The 12517-nt window shown below is 34.2% G+C and overlaps 1 protein-coding gene across 1 annotated transcript in view; it reads left to right on the top strand.

Moving 5' to 3' along the window:
• ZNF804A (zinc finger protein 804A) overlaps nt 1–12517 on the top strand; it is a 266901-nt gene that overhangs the window by 220310 nt on the left and 34074 nt on the right. The window lies entirely within an intron of this gene.

Raw genomic sequence — 12517 nt, 5'->3', positions numbered from 1 at the left:
AATTTAAAAATTATATTCTACAGGTGGTGATCCTCTAAATGTCTTCCAATTTATTAATTTTTAAATGTTTTAGGCAACTAATGATATTTATCAAATGTAAATGAACTTATAATTCTTTACAGAAACCATTTCCCATTTAAACCCCCATAAAAATAGGAAGAAAAGCTAATTTAATATGGTAAAAATAATCCATAGTTATTGGTTAAATACTTAATATGTGTATGATATAGTCTATTTTAATATTATTTTCATTTTGCTATCAATTGTAAATCCAAGATTGATTTTCAACACTCTGTGTAAAGATGAGTTTAAAGCAGTGATGTCAGAAGTGAAGTTAATAATACAGATTCCATTTTCTCATATGCTTTACATTTATCAGAGCAACTTCTTACATTGTTTAGCTAGCTTGATATGATACAGCAATTTTAGTTATCACTAATTTATATTTTCTTTTCTTAGCCATCACTTACAAATATCATCTACATAGCATTTTGGTATTAATAAAAGGTATATTTTTAACCCATGAATTTGCCCTAACTTTCCATTAACATTAGAGTTATTTAGCATAAGAAAGAATAGGGGAAAATGATTATGTTGAGTGCTTATGAATCAATTGTATGTATTTTCTTTTGCTGTCAATCCTTCCATTCTTTCACACCAAAAAGCTATGCTTGAGGAGGCTGTTGTACAGAGAACATGAGCCTTTATTTATATACATCACTAATGAATGCATACTGGTCTTGATGATCTGCCCTTGCCTTTCCTTTTCCAGGTCTACTTGCATACTAGGTAAGGGAAAATTTTTGATGGAAATATTGTTCCTTTTCTTACATGAAAATGCATAATGCAAATATAGATATATACACACATTCATATATCAATGCTTGATTTGAATATTAAAATCCATCAGACAATAGTATTGATTTAATTTTGCAGTTAGTGACATATATTCTATAAAAGGATTCTGGAATGCTTCTCCTGATGTGGTAAATCTGAGAAAGGTGTTCCTCTGATTTTTCCTAAGTACCTAAAGGCACAAGATATGTTATAACATATATGTTTCATTGTGTAAACTAGGTATTTGGAAATATGTGTATGTGTGTTTTAAGACTATCTTACCAGCTATTACTATCATTTGCCAAAGAATGTTTTATTCAACCATAGATTGTCTGGAAGATCAGACTCACATAAATTATTATGAGCACCTTTCCAGTTCCATATTCTTAGTAGAGTTAGGATACTATATACTGTACACAGATGGGCCAAGGAAATTCAGTCTGGGTCTGGGCTGTTATTTTGAAAGTCCAGAGGGTCACTTTTGATAATGCTCAGGGGTATCAGGTCCTAGAGATGGGTACATTATCTGAATGGCCATGGAGTCTGATAGATAGCAGTCTTAGTTGATTAATTTAGTCTGAGTCAATGTTTTAGTAACTGAAAATATCTAAAATCTATATCCCCTCCATAGGATAGTGACAAATCTTTCAGTGTGTCTTCCAAGAATATACTCTCCCTTTTACGAGCAATAGCCTCACCCCTGTGACTGTTACCGGTGTTCTTACCACATGATGCCATACACTGGCATCATGAAATAGAGAGGGATGAAATTTGGAGGTGGATAATTCAGATTTTTTTTTCCTCCTGAGAACTTATAGTTGAGATACAGAAAAAAGAAAAAAAAAATCTGTCTTTAGTCTGACTGTGGTTGGACCAAACACTTGAAAATATAATCCTGAGTTGTGGCTAAGTACATTGAAAAGTTGAGAAAGCTGGTTTGCAAAAAGAAAGAACAAAACAACGCACAAAGAATGAGATGCAAGTGGCTATGTGATAAGTGAAGGAAAATGAGCATGGGCATAGCAATTCTGATTTTGAATGGCTTTCAGATAAAAGGAGTCCTTCCAACAGCTTATCTGTAGATTCTGAAAGATATTTCAGATCCTTAGATTCTGAAAGCTATTTCTATTTCACCTTGCTACTATTAAATGAACTCAAAGGCAAAACAAAACAAAACCCTAGTTTAATACTTATTACTTGCAACTAAACCAAACCAAACCAAGCAAAACCCCTCTTCCTAAAATATTAACTTACCTGCAGAGAATCGTTTTGGTTTCCAGTAGAAAAAAATCCACAAGAAACAGGTATACTCAATGTCCATATGACCAGCACTTAACTTTCAGGCAGAAAACCCACATGTGATTTGGATACTTCTTGAATGGAATTAGAAAAAGGCAAAGAGGCCACACATCTGATGTGTTCATTCATTCACTACACGTATACACGTATATCCAAGGGCCACCATGTTCAGGGAGAAGGGGAGAAGGAGTTATTGGTGGAATGAGTCCTAATCCTGCTACCTACCTGACTTGGGTAAAATACACAAGGCTCAATTAACTCAAATTTTCATTGTTAGGGAGAATAAATGAGAGAATGCACATGACCACACTTTGCAGAGTACTTGAAAAATAGTAAAAGCTCAATATTTAACTAGTTTTATTATTACTACTTACTAAAATTTCTTTTCTCCTAGAATGTTTGGGACCCTGACAGTTTGCCTTTGAGACTGCCTTTATTTAGGCTTCCAATAAGGATCTATTTTTGCTTCAAAAAGGCTAATAAAGTCTAAAACATATCCAGGTAATCGTGACCTAAGAGCAGTGTGCCTGCCTCATGTATCTTTGCAAATCTGTTATGACAGACTCTGTGTTGCATTTGAACTCTAAGCTTCAAAGAAAAATCTGTTTCTCTCATCCACATGTTCTTTGGATAACTTCAAAATCTCTCTCAAGCTCTCATTGCTAAGACTTGCTAACAGAGAATTAAAAAGAGGAAGGCACAGGTGTACAGAGGTGATCACAATAGTTCACAATTCAGGGTTCATTTTTAGAATATTTTCTCTTTAACTTTGAAACTTGAAAGCCGTTGGATTGTGACCCTTTAATAGCAAGGACCATTTCCTCTTTGTCTTCATTCCTCACAGCATCTAGTGCAGCATCTTGCACAGGGTAGACACCCAATCAGGGCTGCCCATGTGAATATAAAAGGGCAAGAGTCAAAATTGCATTTAAGATCTCGCAATAAGCCATAGTTTCGAGTTAGATAAAGCACTGAGTAGTATATAGAATTGTTGAAACTTTATACTGTACATCTGAAACAAATGTAGAGAAAGACCCTGGATAATCATATTGTTTAAAAAATCATGATCTCAGAGTCCTGGGATCGAGCCCTGCATCAGGCTCTGTGCTTAGTGGGGAGTCTGATTGAGATTCCCTCTCTCCCTCTCCCTCTGCCCCCATGCCCACCCTGCTCTCGCGCACGTGCTCTCTCTCTCTCCCTTTCACACTCTCCCGTTTTTTTCTAAAATAAATAAATCTTAAATAAAAAGATGATTAGAATAGTTTCCAATGAAGTTATATCATTCTGAATTCTAGCCATTGAGATTTTTTTTAAAAAAAATTGTTTTAAGTGAGAAATTCAGCATCTGGTAAGAAGAAAAGGTTTTCCTCTAAACCCTTTGACCTACTTATCTGCCCTTAAACTAAAGTCGCACTGTGTCTTGTCTTCTCACCTGGCAGCCTATTGGCAATTCAGAGTTATTTTCACTGTAAGAGATTTGTCACACTGATGTTATGAAGAGATAGAAAAGGGAATGATTGCCTTATTGCTGCTGCCCCTCAAACATTTTGATTTTTACTTTCACAGCTTCCGTATGGCTGAAGTATCTCCCAAAGGCACTGAAGTGACCTTCCCCAGCAAGTTAAGATTCAGTGCTTTACGGCGTGCTGTTTTTTTTTTTTTTTTTTCTGCTCCAGAGGAAGTCACAGTCAGGCCAGGTTGTTGGAATTTGCTGGTCCTGCAGGGACTTGTATGGTTATAAAAATGGAGCAGACTTATTCTCAAATTTGAACATTTCCTAACAATTTAAACTTCTGTTCACTGACCTGAAGAAAAGAATCACTTCTTGATATTTGGTTCTAAATTTTCATCTGCAAAGTAATATTTAAAGGTTAATAGGAAAACATAGGGTACGGGTAAAGCAATGCATGATTCAATCCATTTTGAACACCTTCCCTGGGATTTTTCTTCTGGTGTGTGCTTCAATCTCATTGTACTGTTATTATTTTGTTTAGCCATTTTGAGGATGAGAAGAATGCAAGAACATACAATTTCCTCCTATAGAACCTCCCCACTGCCCAAAAGTACCTGCCCCCGGAGAAGTACACGTATATGTCTAGCTAATCATGGAAATGTATTGTTTTGACATTTCATATTCAAAGCCACAATTTGAATAGAATTAAACTGAAGTTTTTGTCCATTATTGAGTTTGAGGCAGATTCTGGATAAAATCATCATTTCTAGTGTCTCAGCCAATGCCATTTTCATAAACCTTGCCCAGTGAAGTTCAAATCTTTCCTTTCCTTTCCATCTTCTGCCATCTGTAAGGTTGATGGCTGTCTATTGAGCCAGTCAATCTTGAGGGTGTGTGAAAAATACTACAACTTTAATGTTTCTGCTCTATGTCAATATAATTGTCATCTCAATATAATTATGAGAAAAAAAGAGTTAAAAAACTAGATTACAGTAGAGAAATGCATCTAATATCAGAGATTTCATTTTATAATTGTCAATTATGCTTTGTAAATCAATAAAAAGAATGTTCCTTTACCGCCCTGTGTTTGTAATCACTAAAAATTCCATTTTGTAAAACAACAACAACAATAACTCTAAGGCAACCATTTTAAGCCAAGGTGGTGTATCTTTATTTACATGTTTGTTTGTTTCATTTTTAATTGAAGTATAGTTGACATACAATATTATGTTAGTTTCATGTCTATAATATAGTGACTCAACAATTATATAGTACAAAATGCTCTCTACAGTAAGTATAGTTACCATCTGTCACCATACAAAGTGATTACAGTATTACCGACTATATTCCCTGTGCTGTACTTATCCCCTGTGGCCTATTTATTTTATCACTGGAAGTCTGTACCTCTTAATTCCCTTCACCTTTTTCTCCTATCCTCCTACCCACCTCCCCTCTGGCAACCACCGGTTTGTTCTCTGCATTTATGAATCTGTTTCTGTTTTGTTTGTTTTCTTTCTAGATTCCACACATAAGTGAAATCATAGGGCATTTGTCTGTCTATGTCTGACTTATTTCACTTAGCATAATACCCTGTATGTCCATCCACATTGTCACGAATGGCAAGATTTCATTCTTTTTTATGCCCGAGTGTTACTCCAATGTGTATTTATACACCAGATCTTCTTTATCCATTCATCCATCAGTGGACACTTAGGTTGCTTTCATATCTTGGCTATTGTAAATAATGCTGCAATAAACATAGGGGTGCATGTGGTTTTTCAAGTTAGTGTTTTCTTTTTCTTCAGGTAAATACACAGAAGTGGGATTACTGAACCATGTGTTATTTCTATTTTTAATTTTTTGAGGAAACTTCATACTGTTTTCCACAGTGGCTGCACCAATTTACATTCTTTCCATATATCTGTTGAACATCTCCTGTTTCATGTAGTTCCATTTGTTTGCTTTTGCTTTCATTTCCCTTGCCTGAAGAAACAGAAAAATATTTCTAAGGCCAACGTTCAAGAGTTTACTGCCTATGTTTTCTTTTAGGAATTTTATGATTTCAGGTCTTACATTTAAGTCTTTAATACATTTTGAATTTATTTTTCAAGTGGTCCGGTTTCATTCTTTTGCACATAGCTGTTCAGTTTTCCTAATACCATATATAGAAGAGACTGTCCTTTCTCCATTATATATTCTTGCCCCCTTTGCCATAGATTAATTGACCATATAAATGTGGATTTATTTCTGGGGTCTCTAACCTGGTTTATTGAGTTATATGTTTATTTTTGTGACAGTACCATACTGTTTTGATTACAATAGCTGTGTAGCATAGTTTGAAATCTGGGATCATGATACCTCCAGCTTTCTCAAGATTGCTTTGGCTATTTGGGGTCTTTTGTGGTTCCATAGAAATTTTAGGATTTTTTGTTCTAGTTCTGTGAAAAATACTATTGGTATTTTTTTAGGGATTGCATTGAATCTGAAGATTGCTTTGAGTGGCATGTACATTTTAACAATATTAATTCTTCCAGTTCTTGAGCATGGTATATCTTTCCTTTTATTGTGTATCTTTATTTTTATTGTGATGATCTTTTATTAATGCTTGGAAGTATATTTTTCTTGTAGGATACATAATGACTTGGTGGGTGGAATCAATTAAATTATCTCCCTTTATTGTCCTATTTTATTTTCTTGTACTATGTTGACAGTGATACTTTAATAAATATATTTTATGAGACTGTATCTGTTTTTACAAATAACTTACTTACAGATTTATTATATATTTTACATTATTAGATTGATTTATACTTTTTAAAAAAGATTTTATTTATTCGCCAGAGAGAGAGAGAGTGAGCACAAGCAGGGGGAGTGGGAGAGCGAGAAGCAGACTTCCTGCCGAGCAGAGAGCCCGATGTGGGACTCGATCCCAGGACCCTGGGATCATGACCTGAGCCAAAGGCAGACGCTTAACAACTGAGCCACCCAGGCATCCCAATTTATGCTTTTTTAAAACACCTCCTTGTTCTGTGCTGCATGTGTCACCGTGGCTTTGCCCCATCTTCCTGGGGGTGTAATCAGTGGTATTCAAAATCTGTTTCCTAGTGGGTAAAAAAAATGTCTAAGGACAATTTAAAAATAGCTGATGCTATGTAAAGATAATTCTGCATAGAATGTACCATGGAATATATGCAGAGACCATATTTAACATTATATTACGATAGGTAATATATTAAATTAATGATGAAATTGCCCTGAGAAGTAAAGCAGAATTTCGAACAAAACTACCTATGAATTCTCTCCAACCTCCACCCCTCCTACCTTTCATCTCTGTCTTCTGCCCAGTTGTTGAAAATCAGACACATAAGAAATGTACCATATATGCATCCCTTGGAGAGCCCGTGCACAACCCATTTTCAGGATGCGGTCTGCTGTGCCCCTAGCTTCACTAAAGCAACTTGCCCTTTCACATCCTTTGCTCAGGCGATTCTCTGTTTCTTCTGTTCGTTGCGTGTGTATTCTGAGAATAAGCACCTAATTCCGAAGTGCGGTATACAAACTTCAAGAACTTAACCTGAACCCATACTGCGTTACGTTTGAACTGCACTGTGTTAGAATCATGGAGTCCAGAGCTTCTGGCAAGTACAACAGCTGCCTATGAAAAGAGACCACTGGGGCGCCTGGGTGGCTCAGTTGGTTAAGCCACTGCCTTCAGCTTGGGTCATGATCATGGAGTCCCGCATCGGGCTCCCTGCTCGGCTGGGAGTCTGCTGCTCCCTCTGACCCTCCCCCCTCTCATGTGCTCTCTCTCAAATAAATAAATAAAATCTTTAAAAAAAATAAAAAGAGAGACCACTGTTTCAGGCACTGGGAACTCAGGGATTTTTGTGATTGTTACTTGTTTTTATCTGAGGATTATGGCAAGAAGGAAAAAGTGGCAGAAAAGATAGAATATAAGGAGAAAATAGAGTACCTCCCCTCAGTTCCTCCTTGTAAATCCAATTACTTGTATAGAATTCTTTTTGTTCAAAGACTAAATGTTAAAGCTATTTACATTTGCATGACTTGTTATATCTTTTCACTTTTACTTCATTAAAAAGGCATATAAAAATTATATATACATATATATAAAAAACCATTTTGAAATCTGAAAAAGAAATCCCACCTAATAAATTGATTTTTTTCCCTAATTTTCTTCACATGCGTGTATATTTTTAGATAGGTACCATTTTGTATTCTATAGCATTCAGTTTAATATTGTCAATAGTATTATTCCATTTATACAAAATTTTGATAATAATTGTTTTAATGGATTCATAATATCTCATCAAATATTTGTTTTTAACTTAACCATTCCCTATTGTTGGATTTGGATTCCTTTGATATTATAAATTCTGATAATTTAATCACTCCTGTATTTGCTTCAGGTCCTTAATTTTCAATCTTGCAAAATCTAGAAAATGAGTGTGAAATATAGATGAGATGTCAACATTTTTTGGTTTATAAAGTATCTAGAAATAGATACTGACATATTAATTTCACAGAAATAATTTTCAAAATGGTCACATATGTCAAAATTTCCTTAATTTAACAATTTTATTTTTATCACAGTAAAAAAAAAAATCTTTTCTTCAATATGGCCTGACTCATTTGATAGAAGATTTAATTACTAAAATAGAAGTAACATTTGATATAAATTTAATTTTATATGTTTGTATTTCTAGGTATTGTGTATTAAAGATATGTGTTAACATGCATGTATATTTTTACATTTAAATATAGACAAAGATATGTATCAATATATACTAAAGGTGCATATGTCTGTGTCTATGTTTTTGTTTTTGTGGAAAAACCATGGTCACTGTTATTTAATGTTACTTCTTACTCAGTTACTTGCTTACCTAAATACATTGGACCCAATAGGCACTATAATACATATAAAATACATTCAATTGAAAAATCTGTCAAAATAAATATATTAACCCTGAAATTATTTTCTTCACACAGGTTTTACTCTTTAGGGAATTCTGATATGATATAGTACACTCCCACATCCTTACTCCTGCTCAGATTTGACCTCAGTGTATTTGTAGTAATTTGAAAAATGCTGCCTGTGTACTCAGTTGGGGGCAACTATTTTTATTTGTAGGATAAACAGGGATATTAATGGGGAAACAGTTGACACCTTTTTATTGATATTCCTCAATACAATCAAAGGTAAAGTTCAAATCATCAGCATGATGTTTCCAACCGAGGAAGCATGATTCATGTCACAAAATCTGCTGACAAAATCCTCTCCACAATACTAACAACTGCTTTTCTCAGCAGATCAGTGGATTTTTTTAATGTAAAAATATGTCACTGTGTTGTCTTTATCAACAAAGATGTGTGCTAAAAGCTTAAGTGACATGTTTGATAAAAAGAAGATGTGCTAGATATTAACCCCAGTTGCATTTTCACCCCAAATATTGCTGTGGGCTACAACCCTGAGTCCATAAGAAATGTTCTTATCAATGTTACAATCCAAATGGACTCACATAAGGGGAAAGATAAATAAAAAAAATATGGCATTGTGTTAAAAAGTTTCAGGACAAACTATTTCAAAGAAAATACCACACAGTGTTTATTTAGCTTATCTTTGGCCACAATGTTTTTATAGAGAAAAACAAAGGAATTTAGCAAACAAAATTACAGAAGTTTTATTTTGGAAGTGTTGCACATAAATTAACACATGTGCATATATGTGTATATATGTATGGTATATGTTATCTTTTTCCTCTCAAAAGGTAAAATCATGTCCTTCATAAAATATAAAATGACATGTTCAAACATTTTATTTGGCTCTTTAACTAGGAAAGCAGTAAGACCCTGAGGCTTGTTAAAAGGATCATTTAAAGAACAACTATATAGTTTTCATACATATCTATATCTATATATGCCTGCTATATCTATAGATATCTATAGATACAGACATAGATATGTGCTATATCGTCAGTCAAGAATGCTGAGAATATTTTAATACATCAAAATTGGTTTATACCTTATAGGACAATAAAATGTAATATTTAGGGTCATCTTTTGTAAAGCACAAAATCAATCATATCTCTATTGGGCAAAATATATTTGCATTGCAATGAACAATAATGATTTGCATTACTCTCCATTTTCTACAACTTAATTTGCTAAATTCTAAAATTGCCTAGTCAATAGAAACACAAAGATGACCAGCCTTGTAGTTTCAGATTATCCCTGGAGGGTTTCTTATACAGACTGCTACTTCACTGAAAATACCCCCTTTTGGTTATTTCCAAGTCCTAGAAATTCCTTATTATAACTTCAAATGCAAGAATGACTGACATTAACATCTGCATTATAGGCTTTTCGAGTACCTGAAGAAAAAATTCACTGTGAGTTCATGCAATGTTCTTTCCTCGGTATGTCCAATGTCTGTCAGATCAGTAGCGTGTTACATCACAAGAGCACCGGTCTAGTGAAAACTGTGCTACGTAATTCAGGAAACTTCATCTTGAAGCTGAGCTTTTATAATTTTATGCTGTGACAAACATTAAGGGAATTGTCTCTTTCATGTAAAAATAATAATAGTAAGACTGTCATTGGGGACTAAGAAAGGAAAAGATACTTTATATCTTTATAAAAGATGTTATTTTATTGTAAACACAATTGCATATGTAATACATTTATTGTTAACTCTATGCATTTCCTGAAATTATAAAGAGAACTAGCAGGAAAAAAAGGAACTATGCAATGATTTCATCAAAAATGGTTCATATTATGAATGTATTCAAGAAAGATGGACATGAGCAGTGTATTTAATATGTTCTTTCTTTTTTAAAGTGTACAACGTAATTAACGTGTAAATTATGAAATGATTCCACAATAAGTTTAGTTAACATCTATCACCTCATGTAGTTACCATTTTTTTTTCTTCTGATGAAAACTTTTAAGATCCACTCTCTTAACAACTTTCAAATATACGATACAGTATTGTTAATAACAGTTACCGTGCTGCACATTACCCAAAGCTTATTTATAACTGGAAATTTGTACCTTTGATCACTTTCAACAATTTTCTCCACCCATACCCCCTGCCTATAGCAACCACCAACATGTTCTCTCTTTCTAGGAGTTCGTTTTTTTAAGATCCCATATATAAGTGCAACCATACAGTATTTGTCTTTCTGTGTCTGACCTAATTCACTTAGCATAATGCCCTGAAGGTCCATCCATGTTGTTGCAAATGCCAGAATTTCTTTCATTTTTATGATTAAATAATTTTCCATTATATATACCACATTTTCACTATATATACCACATTCATCTATCCATAGACACTTATGTTGTTTCCATGTCTTAGGTATTGTAAATAGTATATACTTTCTAATACATGGTTCTAAGACAAGAAATATATTTACTGAAATGACTAAATTTTATTACAATGAAGGAAATAGGAAATAGGACTTTCCATTTAAGTATTGTCATCTTCTGACTCATTCAATCGCTCCGAAAGCCCATTGAGCAAACTAGAAAAGAAATATACACACACACACAATGAAGAAAAAGAGAAAGAAGCCAGGCAGAATTCTCTCTCTCTCTCTCTCTATATGTGTGTGTGTGTGTGTGTGCACTTGCACACCTGCATATAGAGGTACACATACACAGACACGTACCACACACACATTTAATCAAGAAATGTGTATGTATACAAATATACACCCACATATACACATAAAGAACTAACCTAGGTGAATAATAGTGAAAAAGAAAGATTTTGTTTTTATATAACTTAATTTTGGTGAGTCAAGAAGCTAACAACTCAATATTTAAATTTAGATATTTACAACTTGGAGGAAAAATAAAAAGATAGTAGCTAAATTATGGCTAACTGTTATTTTAGATAAGGAAATGAGTGAAGACCTCTCTGATGAGGTGGCGGTTAAACAAGAATTTAAAGTGAGCAAACCAAGTGATAAAGATCTCTGCAGGAATACTTTCTAAAATACACAAGGGCAGAATTGTAATTAGATTCCTTCAAGAACAAAAGGAAGCCAATGAGGCTAGCAAAAAGCACAGGCTAGGGAAATCTATAGGAGATGAATTAGGAAAAGAAATTGGGGGCCAAATTAAGTAGATTTTTGTAGGGCATAATAAACACTATAAGATCTATTTTAAAGGCTGTAGGATAATTTAAAAATTTCCATCTGGAAAGTAAGATCATGTGATTTGCTGTTTTGAAAAAAAAATCACTGGTTGTTATGTGGAGAATAGATTGGGAGGGAGGAAGTAAAAATGGCAGAAAGGAGACCAGTGGGAGGTTAATGCTACATTCAGGGTACAGATGACATTTGCTTGAGTTAGGGAATAATGGTACCCACAGTGAAGAGTGGTGAGAATCTGAATATTTGAATGGCATGGAAATGTCAACAGATATTTTGATGAATCAGATTTTGGATGCTGAAGAAAACTGAAAAAAACAAATGTCTGTGGGGTGAAAATGAGGCATTTTTTTGTGGCCATGTCAGGTTTGAGATGCCTACAAAGCATCTAAATGGAAATGGTGATTACAGCTAGATACAGCTTCACCATGGAGTTAACCATGAAGCTGATGGTCATCTAGGGAGTACGTAGAAATAGAGGAGAGGTGTGATAAAAGAAATGAACCATTAGTATACATTTAGAAGTTGGGAAAATGTAAAGGCTCTGGCTATGGGGCTTGAACAAGTGTGGCCGGGAGGATAAAGGAAAACAAGATAGTCAAGGAGTAGGGGTGAACAATTGAGTCACAAAGAGAGGAATACTTAATTCTGAATTTGGAAATGTGGACAACTTGACAAGAGAGGTTTTGCAGAGTGGTTGGAGACAAATGCCTGACAATAGTAGGTTTAAGTAGGAATGTACAAAGGAAAGTGA

This window comes from Leptonychotes weddellii, chromosome 3 (assembly GCF_054177405.1).
Source record: "Leptonychotes weddellii isolate Sample4059 chromosome 3, ASM5417740v2, whole genome shotgun sequence".
NCBI lineage: Eukaryota > Metazoa > Chordata > Mammalia > Carnivora > Phocidae > Leptonychotes > Leptonychotes weddellii.
Note: the sequence above shows the minus strand (reverse complement) of the source record. Positions and strands in the feature narration are given on the sequence as shown.